Source organism: Odontesthes bonariensis, chromosome 8 (assembly GCF_027942865.1).
Source record: "Odontesthes bonariensis isolate fOdoBon6 chromosome 8, fOdoBon6.hap1, whole genome shotgun sequence".
NCBI lineage: Eukaryota > Metazoa > Chordata > Actinopteri > Atheriniformes > Atherinopsidae > Odontesthes > Odontesthes bonariensis.
Window position 1 is genome coordinate 24438626 of NC_134513.1, and position 18710 is coordinate 24457335.

General features: G+C 43.6%; 1 protein-coding gene and 3 non-coding genes across 4 annotated transcripts in view; all 4 read left to right on the forward strand.

Moving 5' to 3' along the window:
• LOC142385507 (caspase recruitment domain-containing protein 18-like) overlaps window positions 1-18710 on the forward strand; it is a 179348-nt gene that overhangs the window by 100006 nt on the left and 60632 nt on the right. The window lies entirely within an intron of this gene.
• trnal-uag (transfer RNA leucine (anticodon UAG)) lies at window positions 14041-14122 on the forward strand. Its single transcript has one exon. It is a non-coding gene; the product is annotated as a tRNA-Leu (tRNA).
• On the forward strand, window positions 15142-15213 carry trnam-cau (transfer RNA methionine (anticodon CAU)). The gene has a single exon. It is a non-coding gene; the product is annotated as a tRNA-Met (tRNA).
• Window positions 15482-15563, forward strand: trnal-uag (transfer RNA leucine (anticodon UAG)). The gene has a single exon. It is a non-coding gene; the product is annotated as a tRNA-Leu (tRNA).

An 18710-nucleotide genomic window follows, 5' to 3' on the forward strand; every position in this document is an offset into this window, starting at 1 on the left:
ACTATTATTAGCTTATTTTTGATTATTTTACTATTCACATAGCCCTAATCCCTCACAATAATCATTATATTAAACATAGCCGGACCAGCGTGCGCTCTCTCTCTCTCACACACACACGCGGGCGCGCACACATGTACAAATAACGTATTAGATCACGCGCAGCATCTCGAACTAAACAAACAAAAAAACACCACGGCGGGTGCATTTCAAAGCAACCAACAGAGGGGTAGCTACCCATTGCCAACACACACACACAGAGATACACACACGCACACGCCGCCACCACCACTCAGTGTGCATGACGTATTAGATGACGAGCAGCATCTCAAACTAAACAAAAAAGACACCACGGCGGGTGCATTCCAAAGCAACCAACAGAGGCATAGTAGCAATAGTACCAATTGCCATCACACACACACACACTAAAAAAAATTGACTTTTTTTACTTTGAGTGGCAGTGCTGTCCTCTCGGTTGTCCACCCAGTGTCAGTAGAGCTGTATGCGGCGTTTGTCCGAGCTGAACCTCCTCATCAGCGCATCCTTCAACTCGGACTTGAACTTGTGTGTAAGGTCCTTTTCAAAAGCAAGCTGAATCAGCTGGGCCTTGCGTCTATGTAGCATACTGCGTCGATGCTCTGAGAAAACGTTTTTGAGAGTGTAAAACGAGTTTTCACACATTGCTGTGGAAGCTGGAACTAGCACTGCTAGCATCTAGCACACTGGCAAAGCCAGCAGTATCGCCACGTAACGGCAGTTGATTCACCACTAAAAACTCCAGCATATCTATTATGGCTGACATGTAGTATCTGTTGCGAGCCAGCTGTTCTGAATTTAAAAGAGTGAAAATCTCTTTGCCGGTCTCTTTTTGCGCTTTTCTGAATCTCGCCACATCGCTTCACATACTAAATGTTCCTTGGAAGCTGCATGCTTGTTTAAGCCTTTGCCAGTTTCGATAGCATGTTTCCAATCACTAAATCCTTTCAGAGAGAAGGTTGTGTCTGACGATACAGATTTGAATCTTCTGCAAGCGTAACAAAAGGCTGCGTCCTTTTCAATGGAATACTCGAGCCAATCCCTGTTCACATACCAGCTAGAGAAAAGTGAACGTCTTTTCAAACCAAAAGATCTCACGGGGTATTTTTTCAACTAAACCTGATTGGGTTTATCCGTGCCGAGGTCATTCACAGATCCATCAGTGGGGGCAGCTACAATAGTTTACCTGCTAGTGCTAGGCTCCTCTTCGTGGTCGCTGCAGGTCCGGCTGACACCGTCAGGATCCACGGAGGAAGAAATTGGTCCAGGGGTTTCTTTGCCAACGACGGCATCATGTCTTGGTTTATCCAAAGTTACCGATGTTGGGGCTTTAAACCAGTTACGTATATCCATATTTAGAAAAGCACTAAAACTAGCATGTCTGCTCGCAAAAACTCACACTTCATTTCCCTCCACAAATGCGTTAACTGATTGTTGCTGGGCAACACTGACAAATTACATACGTAGACAAACTTTCCAACAAATTCACACGGTTTTAATATATTTATTGTCTTAATGATTATGCAACACTACGTTTTAACCCAAAACAAGTACAATAAAATGAAATTGGGATTTTATTTATCTATTTATTTATTTGAGATCTGTGACTGTGATCTGGCTTGCTTGGGTGGGCCAGGGCGGGCCCAATCGTATCAGTGGGCGGGCCCGGCCCCCCAGGGCCCGCCCATGGCGACGGGTGTGGAGCGGATGTAGAGTTGACCAATCAGAGGCCTCCTTTCTCTCCTCCCTGTGGCGATGTCTGCGGCACTGTCTGCGGTGAGTTACAATTTTGAGGAGGTGCACCAGAGTGTCTGCGTAGTGTCTGCGTAAACTGCGACACACACGCAGACGACCTGGTTTCCGAGTATAAATCAGGCTTCAGACTGCAGCAGCCTCCTAGGCCACACCTATCGCTATTTACATGTAAAGTACCAGGTGATTGAGTGGCTAATCACAGGTGAGAACACGCCCATTCAGCCAGCATGTGGGGGGAGGCAGCAATGTCCTGCCAGTGACAGACAATTATCACATGGAGAGTGACAGGGGGGTGGGGGGGAATCAGGGGTGTTACACACCCATCTAATTAGTATTCAACTAACAGAGACACTGCCTGGAGTTACAATTACTTTTTTACAGTTTGTGTGAAAACAAAAAAACATTTCTGACTGCACTTTTTACTTTTATGCAGCCAACACTTTTGTTTACAAGGTTCAACCTTCAAAAGTCTTGGCTAGATATATTTATAGTGTGTTCTTGTTATAAATTGGCTTTATTCTTAGACTTTATGTATTCATATTCTGTAGTTCTCTAGATAATCTATGTTCCTAGTTTGTACGGTACACTCTGCTCATACACCAACACTTTAAGATGACGTAGTGGGATAAAATAACTGGGTCAGATAAAGCGTCTCTTAGGACAGATAGGTCTGGTGCAGTAGATGCACGCCTGAAACAACACGCACACACACACATCGCTTATCACATCCAAAGAACATGACAAAGACGGTGGATGGCCTGCTCACAGCATGAGTAAGTGTTCAATGATGCGTCGTCAAATGTAGGTACAACCTCTGAGATAAGGGTGAACATAAATATGAAATGTTTCCAGATCTCGGGACTTGGTCGGACGGATTTCATGCGAGAACTCTGTCTCTCCAAGTCCAGCGCTGATACTTGACCTGTGACCTCCAATAAATACTTTGTTTAACTTAAGACTACTCCAACTGGTTCTTGGGCTTCCAATATAAAGAATCGGCTCTAACAGCTGGTGCCGCGACCCCGTGAATTGGACTGACTCCGAGGAAGGACTGCCGGAGCTGATTGAGGGGGTCACTTTGTTCAGACAACTCGAGGCGCCCGAGAAAATAAGGTGAGCAGAAAAACCTCTTATATATGAATATATGTGAAATTTCTGCACATTGGACAAGCTAAATTAAGTTGTCTGAATTTAGATGTCCCCTGATCAGTAAAAATCAAAGCATAAATTTACTGTTTGTTTGGTTTATTGAGGGGTCACACGTAAAAGTATAAAAACACATCGTCTCACATAGGGAAAGAAAATAAGTGTCCTGCAAAAAGTTTAATTCGAACAAATAAAAGAAACCGTGTGAGAGGTTTTCTTCTAAATTGGTATCCTCATGGGAAGAGTCCGTAAAAACGTCCGCAGCTCAGTGGTTAGACTAGAAAAATAAAGTGTTATCCTCATGGGAAGGGTCCGTAAACTTATCCACAGTGGTGGTCAGACTATTAATTAATAATTGAGTTGTGTTATCCTCATGGGAAGAGTCCGTAAAAACGTCCGCAGTTGGGTGGTTAGACTAGAAGAATAAAGTGTTATCCTCATGGGAAGGGTCGGTAAACTAATCCACGGTGGTGGTCAGACTGATAAATCATAAAGGACACAGGGAAAGAGTTTGTTATTTTTAATGAAACTGTGGGGGTGGTTCGCCATTTGAAGAGATTTTTGCTGTGACAGAAAACAGATCTCAAGTGGTTTGTGCATATTGGAGTTGGAATAGAAAAAGGGGGGAAGTAAGATAGGGTGTTTCAGAAATTGGTGAAGTAAAACGAGTGGTGGACTGGGAAATGACCCCGAGCGAATCAAGCGCACAGGAGTTTTAGAACTTGTGTAGAAGCTTCTTGATACGGGTCCTACCACTCGGGCACTGAGCCCTTCACCCATTCTGACTAACATGTGTAATAATATCTAAATATGTCACAAACAATGATCAATGAGTGGAAAACATGTGAACCCGGCTCTTTGGGGTCGGTACTATTTGACACCTTGACGAGATGGAAAAAAAAGGTCCCAAAAGAAGAAGAAAAAAAGGGGACTGACAGATAAATTGGACTGGAGAAAAGCAGAAAAAAGAGTGTGCGAGTTTGCTCCACTGAGGCTGAGTGTGTGTGTTCAAAATGTTTTCAAAACAAACGAGAGAGTAAGAATCAAGCGCATGCATGATACAGAAGGAAAAAGTTGATATATGAAATATTTGATCCCAAAGTTTATTGACAAAAGTTAATAATTTTTTTTCAGCATCAACGCACTAATAAGAGAACTATAAGGAAAAAATCAACAGATTTAAAGGCGAGGCCTGAGGTTTCTAACTAAAGATCAGCTGTGCAGCAGCATCACAGTAAATAATGAATCACACAGATTAAAAGCTCCAAACACTTTTTCAGATAACTGATAACCTCCAAGCTGCTCCATAATGTTATTAGTTGTTCTCTGTGTCATAAAATACTATCACCCTAAGAGTGCCTCATCTCAAACCTGCTTCTTCTTCTCTCATTCAGCCTGAGAGCGAGGACAGTCCAAACAATACGTTTATCTACAGACTCTGAGTGATCATTGGCCGGTACTTTAAGAGTACAAGAACTACATCTAGTTATTTTAACATGAATATGATTAGGAGAGAGACCAAAGTAGTTAGATAAACTGAAAACAGCTTTTCAATGCAAGAATCACAGTGAAGAGATAAGAAGCAATAAAATGTCCAAAATAAATCCAGGAAAACAAGACATTCATACAAGTTGTTGCTGAAATAAGATTTACACAAGCAGAGCGTTCAGAATATTTCCTCCTTTGGTTGAAAAGCTGTTGGAACAAAAACAAATGTTCTACAAAGTGAGACTTTATGATTTCCACCTGAAGCAGGACTGAGATCAAACAGTCAGACCATGTGACATAGGTTGAACAATCAGGATTTAACAGCAAGGCCAGACAGTCAGATGTCAAACAGCCGGTTATCATCTTAAAGCAGTAAAGTTATTAACATAACTCCAAAAATTTAGCTGATCTAAATAGGTCTCCTCTGCCTCTCTTCACCAATTCTGAGTTAATAGTGATCAATATCCATATACCATTTAACTATTTAACTGCAGCAGATCTATGAAACAATTAAAATGCTCTCTTAACAAAGCAGCAAAGTGCTTTATAGAGAGGTTTAAAATAGGTTAGATTATTAGGATATTAACAAAAACACAACAAAAGGCGCTACAGGAGTCAGATATTACCAATAGCTTTCTTAAAGAGGAAAACTCTGAAAGACATTTAAAGACAGCTGCAGTGAGACTGATTCATAACAAGACAAGATAAGTTTTGTTTTTATGACGCATTCAAAAACAGCCACAGTGACCAGAGAGCCATACAAGAGAAACAATATATCAACACAATTAGCAGTTTCTAACCCTGCAGATAAATGATAATTGAATTAAACAGTATAGCATTGGATAGAATGGGTGAAATAGAAATAAAATGCTGTTTACAGTTAAAGAGATGCCACTCAACCATAGTAACAAACTGAGAATTTTAGAACATTTTAAATAATTAGAGGTCTGAGCCGCTCTGATTGGAAAAGGAAGATTAATCCGTTTATAAGAAAAGTTTTTGTGAGCTCAGCCGGCGCCCTGTTAAACACCTACATCAACTCAAAATCAGCTGCTCAAACTGGAAGGCAAGACAATGAAAAAGAGAAATAAGTCATTAAATGGATTACAAGAGAAATTATTCCAATATTTGGGGTACCAGAAGTGATAAGATCAGACAATGGTACTCACTTCTCTTATGAAGAACTAAGAGAAGTGGAACAGATGTTTGGAATTGGACATAAGCTCGGTGAAGTCTATCACCCAGCTTCACAAGGACGAGTGGAAAGAGCAAATAAGAACCATCAAAAAGGCCCAACAAACTCTGTGTAGACACAAAGTTAACTTGGGCTGAAGCTCTCCCTATTATGTTAATTAACCTGAGATTTACTCCAGATGCCACCATGAATGTTGTCAGGTTGTCCCACATGAGGCCTGGACAGGGAGAAAAGACTCTGTCCATTTACTACTGCACCAACAGGCTCACCCCCTGTTCTACGACAGTATGAAAACTTGTGTGAATAAGTGAAACAACTGAATAACACGGTGATGAGTATATCTCAACAGGTTACAGAAATGCTCACTAAGGAACAGGACCGCCATACTTCACCTGTGTAAGTAGGAAACTGGGTCCTAAAGAAAGTCAACAAACGTGACTGGTCCTCTCCTCTGTGGACGGGACCAAACAAGGTAGCTGCAGCTACATCGGATTGTGTAAAGGTATGGTTGATAGGAGACAGACTGAGTAACTGGAGCCACAAGACTCACTGTACTCATGCTCCAGATCCCACCGAAGGAACACTGACTGAGGAACCTCACCTACTGACAAAGACTGCATCACTGGGACTAAAACTCTGAACAGACCATGAAAACAGTAAGAAAACACTGCGTTGGAGATTAGACTGTAGTACCACAGTGGCAGTAACATTAATGGTTACAATCACTGCAATGCTCATTTTCATTCTCCGCCTGGGGTGGGAGAGTCGAACATGAAAAGCTCAATAGGCAAAGTTTCTGATTCAACTGGAGCCGGAAAAAACTTAATGCTTACCACAAACATTTCTGTCCTGCAGCAGAGAGCAACACAGGAGCAGAAACTGCAGTGGAGCAGTTCGGCAATTAATTACTTCTCAAGTTTTCCCAACAAAATTCTGTGTGTGTTTTTGTCTTCTTTTGTCTTTGTTTTGTGTTGTTTTGTGTTGTATCTCTGTGGTGATGTGTTCTCTAAATGATTTGAAGTTTTTTTCCACAGCAAAAGGAAATTGATGGTACTGAATTCTGCAGTAATACTGCACAGCATTGAGTCATATGAGCACAAGGGTTATATCAACTGGCCAGTTGTTTTGTTTTGGGTTATTTTTTTTTCATTATTGGTATTTTATTTTTATTTTTTGTTTTATTTTATTTGGTTGTTTTGGTTGTTTTGGTTTGGGGGACATAAGGAAATGATGAATTGGGCACTAGGATTGAACCTGTGCCCACTAGTGAGGACAAGAAAGACATGTCCTGAGTATAAGATACAGGGCAAATGAAAATTGCTCTGGTGTGCTGCATGATTTGTTCTCCGACTAATTATTAATCCACAGATTCAGAACCACTACAGGACTCACAGCCAAGCGACGGACAAGGAGTCCATCTGAAATTCTGGAAGGCCGTGCCCATCATGCCAAGATGATGGTTGAACAAACACACAATCTTCAAGCACTGTCAACATAACACAGCGGAAATTCTCTCTTGAAATTGTCCTAAAAACAAGATTAGTTAGGGAAGAGGGATGCTGAAGATCCCTCAGGAAGTGACGTACTGGTGACCTCTCCTTCCAAGATTAGGTCCGGATCAGAATGCTGAACAGACGTTCAGCCATAAGGAGAACCGAGCACCAAGCAATGACAGGATTGGACCAGAAGAGACTACACGACTCGTCACGTGGACATTAAAAAAAAAAGAAAAAATTGTATTTGTTCATATGTTGTATTTCATGTAATTATTAATCTGATTAATCATTTTTTGGGTATAAGTCAACCAATCATTAGTATAACCATTGCCAGTGGGATGACTCGGCTGTTTGGAGCGGGACCTTAGACACTGAAAGGTAATGAGGTGGTCGGTCGCCAAGTGGAAACGGGGCCATAGGAGAATTTTTCCCGGTTCAGCCATCGGGTTTTCGCTCCTATTCGCTGCAAACGGTGGACGAGCCTGCTGGTAATGTTAATTGCCTTATGCACTGTTTGAGTTCCAAGATGTTAGAAATTTTTTGTAGCTTCGTTATTTCTTATTATGTGTTATGATGGTGCTTATGGGTGAGCAGGGCCTTGACACTGCTCAAACCACATATAGTTTTCCACACAGAAGATGGGTTCGGGGCCACATACACACAGAATAATATAAATATTTATCCTTGCATACACGTAGAGGCGTGACACTTATAGTTTTTAAGAAATGTGCTCATTTGCAGAGTTATAATCAGTGAGTTATGAAGGTCTTAACCCTCTCGGAAAGAGGTTCTTTTCCGAGCAAAATGATGGAATACTCCTGATAGAAAAGTTTTTGCTAACGCATTAGAATTGTTTATTATTATTATTGTTTATTATTTTCCACATGCCTGTGCAATGAAGACTTGCTTGCTGCTGATAACGCAATGAAGAACAGCTTACACATTGATGCTTACATAATGATGACAAAAAATCTCCTCTGGTTGTGCTGCACCTTAAAGTGGCCGCAGACTTGCAGTTTGGGGCCCTGCTAGGTTGGCTGCCGCTAACAGGGATGACACAATACAGAATATGACACTCCGACCTCATTTTAAGGTTGACATGATGAAATCATGCCAAGAGGGGGAATGTTATAAATTGGCTTTATTCTTAGACTTTATGTATTCATATTCTGTAGTTCTCTAGATAATCTATTTTCCTAGTTTGTACGGTACACTCTGCTCATACACCAACACTTTAAGATGACGTAGTGGGATAAAATAACTGGGTCAGATAAAGCGTCTCTTAGGACAGATAGGTCTGGTACAGTAGATGCACGCCTGAAACAACACGCACACACACACATCGCTTATCACATCCAAAGAACATGACAAAGACGGTGGATGGCCTGCTCACAGCATGAGTAAATATTAAATGATGCGTCGTCAAATGTAGGTACAACCTCTGAGATAAGGGTGAACATAAATATGAAATGTTTCCAGATCTCGGGACTTGGTCGGACGGATTTCATGCGAGAACTCTGTCTCTCCAAGTCCAGCGCTGATACTTGACCTGTGACCTCCAATAAATACTTTGTTTAACTTAAGACTGCTCCCACTGGTTCTTGGGCTTCCAATATAAAGAATCGGCTCTAACACAAATCACTTTACATCCTAATGCACATCTGGCTTTAACAATCCAAAAAAATCATACAAACAATAAATAATTAATTCAAACTTCACATTACCACTATCACCATAGAGTGTTTCTCCTGATGATGTCACCAAGGTTATAAAAGTAGGCAGTATGGAGTGCTTCCTCCTTTTGTTCTTGGGTCACAAATTAAACTCAAAGTAACTTGTCTGAAAGAATACATAATTGTATAATGAACTTAATTAAACCAATAAACTTATTGTAAAATATACTTGTGTGTTTTTTGTTTTTTTTATCCACAAAAGCTGATGTATCTGTAAACAAAATAATGCAAACGCCAAAAAAACCTGGGATAGTATGTGTCTACATATTACAGAAAGATGGAATAAAGGGACACTTGTTGTGGCTCTCACCCACATTGTCTTTTTCAATTCAGTATTTTCTGAATTTGAGAGTGATAAAAAGAGAACAAAAGTATGTGAGAAAAAACGAGATCTTTCACCTTGGTTTTATTTATTCAAAGTAACACGTTTCATTTAATAGTGCACCATTTCCAGCTATAAACCTTACATCAGAGAACCTGTTACACAAAAAACAACTTAGAACAGTATTTTCTAAATTTGAGTGATAAAAAGAGAACACAAAAATATCGGGGGAAAGAAAAAACATTTACCAACGTGTGCCCACTGAGTGTCGTTGGCGCTCAGATCCCGGCCGGCAGAAATTGCTGCTCCTTGATTGGATGGTTGGTTGGCGCGTGGGTGGGCACCGGGTTGATTGGCAAGTCAGTAAGCAACGTGCTGATTGGCTATTCACTCAGGCGTCAAAACAGGGTCAAAATTCACACATGCACAAAATGTTTTTACAACTTCAAAACTTTGTTACACATACACAAACTATTTTTACAACTTCAAAACTTTGTTACACATGCACACAATGTTTTTACAACTTCAAAACTTTGTTACACATGCACAAAATGTTTTTACAACTTCAAAACTTTGTTACACATGTGAACATCATTGTACAAGTACAAAATCTTTCTGACCCTTATTTTATCCCATACAGGTTGCTTCGGTCAAAAGCCCTTTCTGTTTACTATGGTGTTAAGTGCAAACCAAGACCTTATGTGGTTGCCTAGGTAACCATAAAGCGGTGGCGCGATCGTTTTCGCAGCGACCCCTCGAGAGGAAAAACTGTGTAAAACAGTGTAATTTTAGTGTATTATTGTATTTATATCGTTAAGTTATGTGTCTGAAGTCTACGGGCTGCACTCGAGAGGCCGCTGGACTGCAACACTCAGATGCAGTGTCACAAAAAGTCTACCAACGGAGTCTACTTATGGGACTTAAACACTGCCCAACGGCGTTACCAACGGAGACAAAGGACGCGCTACAGTCTACCAGCCTGCTTCGCAAATTCCCGAGCTCGCCTGAAGACAAGGGCCGGGTGAGGAGGCGCCGAAAGCGGTGTGAGAGAAGACAGAAGAGGGGCAAGAGAGCCGGTGTCCGTGCTAGGCTGATGGCTAATGCTAGCCGACCGGCTCTCCCGTCCATCCTGCTCTCTAACGTCCGCTCACTTGAAAATAAACTGGACTACATCAAACTACAACGGACTACTCAACGGGACACTAGGGACTGCTGTGTGTATGTTTTCACAGAAACATGGCTCAGCGACCGCGTCCCGGAGGCGGCCATTCAGCTAGACGGACTAGTCTCGCATCGAGCCGACAGAGACCCGCTGTGCGGTAAGACACGAGGCGGGGGACTGTGTGTTTAAATCAACACGGACTGGTGCAACAACTCTGTCCTAGTCTCCAAGTCCTGTTCATCGCTGGTGGAATACGCGGTCGTGAGATGTAGACCATTCTACTTACCGAGAGAGATCTCCTCCCTGCACGTTGTAGCTGTGTACATTCCTCCCAGCGCTAACGCTAAGGAAGCGCTAACCGCACTGTACGGGGCCATCAGTGATCTCCAAAACAAACATCCAGAAGGACTGCTTATTGTCGCCGGAGACTTCAATCATGCTAATCTAAAAACAGTGCTTCCAAAATTCTACCAACATGTGGATTTTGCAACGAGAGGAGCGAACACGCTGGATCTTGTTTACACCACCATACCCGGTGCATATCGTGCCAAGCCCCGCCCCCACCTGGGATATTCTGACCACATCTCCGTCAAGCTGATCCCAGCATACAGACCGCTGGTCAGACGCTCCAGACCAGTCAACAAACAGGTAAAGACCTAGCCGGAAGGAGCCATCTCTACCCTCCAGGACTGTTTTGAGTGCACTGACTGGCAAATGTTTAGGGAAGCAGCAACCCCCAACGGCTCCACTGACCTAGAGGAGTACACGGCTTCAGTCACTGGTTTCATCAGTAAGTGCACTGATGACGTCACGGTCATCAAATCCATCACCACGCGCTCTAACCAGAAGCCATGGATGACTGCTGAGGTGCGTGCACTGCAGAGAGCCAGAGACACAGCATTCAGAACAGGAGAAAAGGAGGCCCTGAGCAGAGCGCGGGCAACACTGGCCCAGGCTATCAGGGATGCAAAGCGAGCGCATGCCCAGAAAATCCACGGCCACTTCAGAGACAGTGGAGACACACGGCAGCTGTGGCAGGGAATCCAAGCCATCACTAACTTCAGGACAACAACACCGGCCTGTGACAGTGATGCCTCCCTGCCCGATGCGCTGAACGTGTTCTACAGTCGTTTTGATGCAGAGTGATGTGGTGGCAAGGAAGAACACCCCCCCTCCTGGTGAACAAGTGCTATGCCTGACCACAGCTGAAGTGAGAAAGACTCTGCAAAGAGTCAACCCACGTAAGGCTGCTGGCCCAGACAACATTCCCGGGAGTGTGCTCAGGGGATGTGCAGACCAACTGGCAGATGTCTTCACGGACATCTTCAACATCTCCCTGAGCAGTGCCATCGTCCCATCGTATTTCAAAACCACCACCATCGTCCCTGTGCCCAAGAAGTCGCCTGTGTCATGCCTCAATGATCACCGCCCCATCGCACTCACCCCTACCATCATGAAGTGCTTTGAGAGGCTGATCCTGAAGCACATCAAGAACCATCTGCCTCCCACCCTAGACCCCCTGCAGTTCGCGTACCGAGCCAACTGCTCCACCAACGACGCCATCAACACCACCCTCCACCTAGCACTCACCCACCTTGACAAAAAAGACACTTACATCAGAATGCTGTTCATAGACTTCAGTTCAGCATTCAACACTATCATCCCACAGCACCTGACTAGGAAGCTGAGCTTGCTTGGCCTGAACACTACCCTCTGCAACTGGATCCTGGACTTTCTTACGGAGAGACCCCAGTCAGTCCGGATCGGAAACAACACCTCCAGCACCACCACACTGAGCACAGGGGCACCTCAAGGCTGCGTACTCAGTCCACTGCTGTTCACACTCCTAACCCACTACTGCACAGCACTACACGACTCAAACCACATAATCAAGTTCGCTGACAATACGACCGTGGTGGGTCTCATCGAAAAGAACGACGAGTCATCATACAGGGAGGAGGTGGAAAAGCTGATCACCTGGTGCAAAGCCAACAACCTGTCTCTGAATGTGGACAAAACTAAAGAGATGGTTGTTGACTTCCGCAGAGCACAGAGTGACCACGAGCCTCTGCACATCGAAGGCTCCCCGGTGGAGATTGTGGAGAACACCAAATTCCTTGGTGTCCATCTGGCGGAGAACTTCACCTGGACCCTCAACACCGGCTCCACCGTAAAGAAGGCTCAGCAGCGTCTCCACTTCCTGAGAAGGCTGAAGAGAGCCCACCTCCCTCCCACCATTCTCACCACCTTCTACAGAGGGACCATAGAGAGCCTCCTGGGTAGCTGCGTCACCGCCTGGTTCGGTAACTGCACCCAACTGGACTGCAAAAACCTTCAGCGTGTGGTGAGGACGGCTGAAAAGATCATTGGAGCCACTCTCCCCTCCGTCTCAGACATCTACACCACACGCTGCATCCGCTAGTCAACCAGGATTCTTAAAGACCCCACCCACCCCTCACACAGACTTTTCTCACCCCTCCCATCTGGCAGAAGGTACCGCAGCATACGGTCTGTCACCACCAGACTACAAAACAGCTTATTCCCCCAGGCCATACGACTCCTCAATGCTCAGAGACTGATCTGATCACCTCTGTTGTCCCAGCTGTTCTTTATTGTTGCTGTTTGTTGCACTGAAAAACTTCTCGAGAAACGTTATTTCATTGCACTGTATACTGTGTATATGGCTGGAATGACAATAAACCCTCTTGAATCTTGAATCTTGAATCTTATAATCAACAATGTGCCTTTTGCTAATGATTCTGTCCTGCTCAAAGCACTGTAGAAGGTTGTGACAACACAGCTAGTTGAGCTGTGGTCAGAAGATTCTCATGCAACAAGTGTCTTGGCTCTTGAGGAAAACAAATAGTAGGCATAGCATTTGGAAGCAAGAACTCTTCTGAGGTAAAGCGGCCGCAATAATCTTTAAACTAGACGATGCAGTGCCAGAATAGCAATACGACATGGTATTGCTAAACAAGGAGTAAAGTTGAGTTGCCAGTGAAAATAGTTCTCTCTGAGAAGTCTGCAATGTCAGAAGTGGGATTTGAACCCACGCCTCCGAGGGAGACCACGACCTTAACGCAGCGCCTTAGACCGCTCGACCATCCTGACTGCTAAAAAGAATATTTGACGATACTGTCGGCGGGCCAAGGCATCATTCCAGAGAATATGTGGGTCTGCGTTGTGTTGGTGTTGAAGGGGAACATTGACAAGGCATGCAGCTTCATGGAAGACTCTCCTTCTGAGTGATGGGACTGTGATAGCAATTTTCCTGCACCTTGAAACGGGACACGAAAATCTTACTTCACTCCATGGCGATAGTTGTCTTTTCATCTGACGACTGTATCCACTAAACAGAAATTCCTCGTTGGTATAATGGACAGTATCTCTGCCTGTCACGCGGAAAACCTAGAGGTCGATGGATGGAAGCCATCCTCTGCTAGTCGATCATCTTGTTGAGTTCCACCAGTTTATACTATTCTCTTGCTATGCTCTCTTCTGTAAAGATTTCATGGCGTTAGATGAAGAGCACAAGAAATATCTGTGGGTGTTGCACAGTGGCAAGACTACAACTGGTACTCATCAGTTGTTATTCTGAGTTAGAAAAGTTTCATCTTACAGGGTCTACTGACAACTGTTGATTACAATCCTTCAGTTCAGTCCATCTTTTAAAGGTGACACTCCCTTGTAGTTGGCTCAAAGATATCTTTGGTAGTGTGGCTGAGTGGTCTAAGGTGCTGGATTTAGGCTCCAGTCTCTGTGGAGGTGTGGGTTCAAATCCCACCACTGCCAATGTGGCTGCTTTCTTGGTGGCAGTTTCACAATCAAAAGTACAAATCAGTTTAAAAAAACATCACCATGAAGAAGATGGAACTCACAGGAAATCATACACATCTGCTAGTACTTTGGGGAGGTAACCCATATGTCAAGTCCACTTCCACTTTCATCCTCTGACAAGGTTCAAACATGAATCCCAAATCTTTTTAGGTGCCCCTTTCAGTCTTAATGTGTGACAACAGAAAGAAAGCTCATTTTACCCAGTCTAACCTGTTACTGACATTTTGAAGAACTTCAGTTTCTTCTACTGCCAGAGATAAAGGGGACCTTGGTCAGAAATAGTTTTTATATGTGGAACTACAGAGAGTCCTTAATAAAGCTTATAAGTTAATGTCACACACAACTAAAGAGTCTCTTCAGGGTCACAGAATAAACAGTGAAACAGCACATGCAAAAAAAGTGGATGTTACCACTGTGACATTGGCAGCTGGCTGGCATGCTATCTTTTCCAAGGCTCATGTTTGTTTTTGGCCGTTACTCTTTGGGGTTTTGTAAATGCAGGTCATGGATATGGCTGAGGACAGCGAGATGCTATGCGTGGTCAGTCAGTAGGTCTAACATTTGTACACTATGACTCAGAGGGCAAACCATTAATTCTGCACTGTTTAAAGCCTTGATGCAATGAATCCTAAGAAAATCATCCCAGTGGGGATGTAATGTTGGGGCTACTAGCCATAGAGACCAAAGTCATTTGAAGTAGCAGATTTTAAACTTCTGTATATCTACTAATGAGGGTGGCCTGTTAACATAGTGGTGTAAAGGGATTGAACTGAGAACGGCCTGAAGACGCCATTGAAAGTACTGCGGTGACTGCTAATGTTGTGATGGTAACTTGGAGGTTCCTAGATTTCCAAAACCTTAACCAAGACACATGGAAGCTGAGTTGCACAGCGCTTGTTCCGAGATGCTTTAAATCCTCAAATGTATCTCCCAACACAATTTCCTGTCTTACGTCTACAAAACTGAGATGCAAAAGCAGAGTGGCGCAGCGGAAGCGTGCTGGGCCCATAACCCAGAGGTCGATGGATCGAAGCCATCCTCTGCTAGTCGATCATCTTGTTGAGTTCCACCAATTTATACTCTTCTCTTGCTATGCTCTCTTCTGTAAAGATTTCATGGCGTTAGATGAAGAGCACAAGAAATATCTATGGGTGTTGCACAGTGGCAAGACTACAACTGGTACTCATCAGTTGTTATTCTGAGTTAGAAAAGTTTCATCTTACAGGGTCTACTGACAACTGTTGATTACAATCCTTCAGTTCAGTCTATCATTTAAAGGTGATGCTCCCTTGTCGTTGGCTCAAAGACATCTTTGGTAGTGTGGCAGAGTGGTCTAAGGCGCTGGATTTAGGCTCCAGTCTCTGTGGAGGTGTGGGTTCAAATCCCACCACTTCCAATATGGCTGTTTTCTTGGTGGCAGTTTCACAATCAAAAGTACAAATCAGTTTAAAAAAAACATCGCCATGAAGAAGATGGAACTCACAGGAAATCATACACATGTGCTGGTCCTTTGGGGAGGTAACCCATATGTCAAGTCCACTTCCACTTTCATCCTCTGATAAGGTTCAAACATGAATCCCAAATCTTTTTAGGTCCCCCTTTCAGTCTTAATGTGTGACAAGAGAAAGAAAGCTCATTTTACCCAGTCTAACCTGTTACTGACATTTTGAAGAACTTCAGTTTCTTCTACTGCCAGAGATAAAGGGGACCTTGGTCAGAAATCATTTTTATATGTAGAACTACAGAGAGTCCTTAATAAAGCTTATACGTTAATGTCACACACAACTAAAGAGTCTCTTCAGGGTCACAGAATAAACAGTGAAACAGCACATGCAAAAAAAATGGATGTTACCACTGTGACATTGGCAGCTGGCTGGCAAGCTATCTTTTCCAAGGCTCATGTTTGTTTTTGGCCGTTACTCTTTGGGGTTTTGTAAATGCAGGTCATGGATATGGCTGAGGACAGCGAGATGCTATGCGTGGTCAGTCAGTAGGTCTAACATTTGTACACTATGACTCAGAGGGCAAACCATTAATTCTGCACTGTTTATAGCCTTGATGCAATGAATCCTAAGAAAATCATCCCAGTGGAGATGTAATGTTGGGGATACTAGCCATAGAGACCAAAGTCATTTGAAGTAGCAGATTTTAAACTTCTGTATATCTACTAATGAGGGTGGCCTGTTAACATAGTGGTGTAAAGGGATTGAACTGAAAACGGCCTGAAGACGCCATTGAAAGTACTGCGGTGATTGCTAATGTTGTGATGGTAACTTGGAGGTTCCTAGATTTCCAAAACCTTAACCAAGACACATGGAAGCTGAGTTGCACAGCGCTTGTTCCGAGGTGATTTAAATCCTCAAATGTATCTCCCAACACAATTTCCTGTCTTACGTCTACAGATTGAGATGCAAAAGCAGAGTGGCGCAGCGGAAGCATGCTGGGCCCATAACCCAGAGGTCGATGGATCCATGAATGCAGGTCATGGATATGGCTGAGGACACCAAGATGCTATGCGTGGTCAGTCAGTAGGTCTAACATTTGTACACTATGACTAAGAGGGCAAACCATTAATACTGCACTGTTTAAAGCCTTGATGCAATGAATCCTAAGAAAATCATCCCAGTGGAGATGTAATGTTGGGGATTCCTAGGTTCCTAGTTTTCCAAAACCTGCCCAGTGCCTCTTCACTCCTTGGCGATAGTTGTCTTTTCATCTGACGACTGTATCCGCCACACAGAAATTACTTGTTAGTATAATGGACAGTATCTCCGCCTGTCATGCGGAAGATGGGGGTTCGATTCCCCGACGGGGAGGGCTTGGTATTATATTTTTCAACTGCCTGCCACCAAGTGATGATTGTTTTGATACTCTCACCCATCTTCGGCCTAAATGTCAATAGCCCCCTTCAAATAGCCTAACATGAGCCCAGGTTGCTTCGCACAAAAGCCCTTTCCCGTTTACTATAGTGTTAAGTGCAAACCAAGACCTTATAATCAACAATATGCCTTTTGCTAATGATTCTGTCCTGCCCAAAGCACTGTAGAAGGTTGTGACAACACAGCTAGTTGAGCTGTGGTCAGAAGATTCTCATGCAACAAGTGTCTTGGCTGTTGTTTAAGAGGGCTCCTGAGGCAAACAAATAGTAGGCATAGCATTTGGAAGCAAGAACTCTTAAGGGCGGATTATAGTTCTACGTCTATCGTCTTGACGTGTTGCTTTGCTCTGGTCGCGAACCACTGTTCATGTTATGGTTCTGCAACCTCGGTCTGGAATTTCTCGGGACGCACAGCAGTTTCCCCTCGCGAGAATTTCGGTGGGCGGTGACGAGAACTTTGGCGGTGCCGGCGGAAGTGTTTATCTTTCAAAAAAAAAAAAAGTGTATGCAAAATATGGATCTGGAGTTGCTCGACATCGAAGAAGAACAGCTTCTTCTATTGGAGTTGGCGAAAATGCAAAGGAGGAAGCCACACAGACAACCGGAAAGGCACACAGAGGACCAATCACAGCCGTTTTTTTCTGCGCACTTCCGTTGGTCGTCTGCGTGCGTCTGTCGCGTAGTCAGGATTTTTCTGAGGTGCACGACAACGCGCGCAGAGCCTCTGCGTGGGGGAGTGGTCAAGATTTTGACGCTCGCAGAGGCTCTGCGTCCGAGCGTCAGAGGCTTTGCGTCTGAAGCATAAATCAGCCTTTAGGAGGTAAAGCGGCCGCAATAATCTTTAAACTAGATCAGTGGTTCCCAAACTGTTGTACACGTACCCCTAGTGGTACGCGGAGGTACTGCAGGGGGTACGCGGCGCACAGGGAGTTTTTATGTTTTTTATTTATTTATTTATTAAGGCGTCACACTTTTACGGAGGACTGTTTATGAAGGAGACTCCAGTTTTGTGATGAATGTTACATGAGTTAGGCCTGTTAATGTATTCTTAAAAAGAGAGAGAAATGAGTTATGTTCATGTATTCTTAAAAAAAAGAGAAATGTTACTTGTTTAAGTTAGATAACAAAGGAAGATTATTTTGATTTAGTATTTATGCTATTTTGGTAAATTATTTATAGTTCAAGAAAATGTTTTTTATTCTTATGTTGAATTCAACTGAGGTTAAAAAAAAGAGAGAGAAAGCCTGAGAATTTTATGTTCAAGTTAAGGATATTAAATAAAATGATTTTCATGTAATAACCACTGTGTTGCTCTACTTTTGGAGAATCATCGCACGCGTTGTATGTGTGAGGGGGTACTCGTGGTGTGACAAGAAGGCTCAGGGGGTACTCGGGCCAAAAAAGTTTGGGAACCACTGAACTAGATGATGCAGTGCCAGAATAGCAATACGACATGGTATTGCTAAGCAAGGAGTAAACTTGAGTTGCCTTGCCAGTGAAAATAGTTCTCCAGGATAAAGTCTGCAATGTCAGAAGTGGGATTTGAACCCAACCCTCCAGGGGAGACTGCGACCTTAACGCAGCACCTTAGACCGCTCGGCCATCCTGACTGCTGAAAGGGATATTTCACGATTCTGTCGGCGGGCCCGGGCATCATTCCAGCGA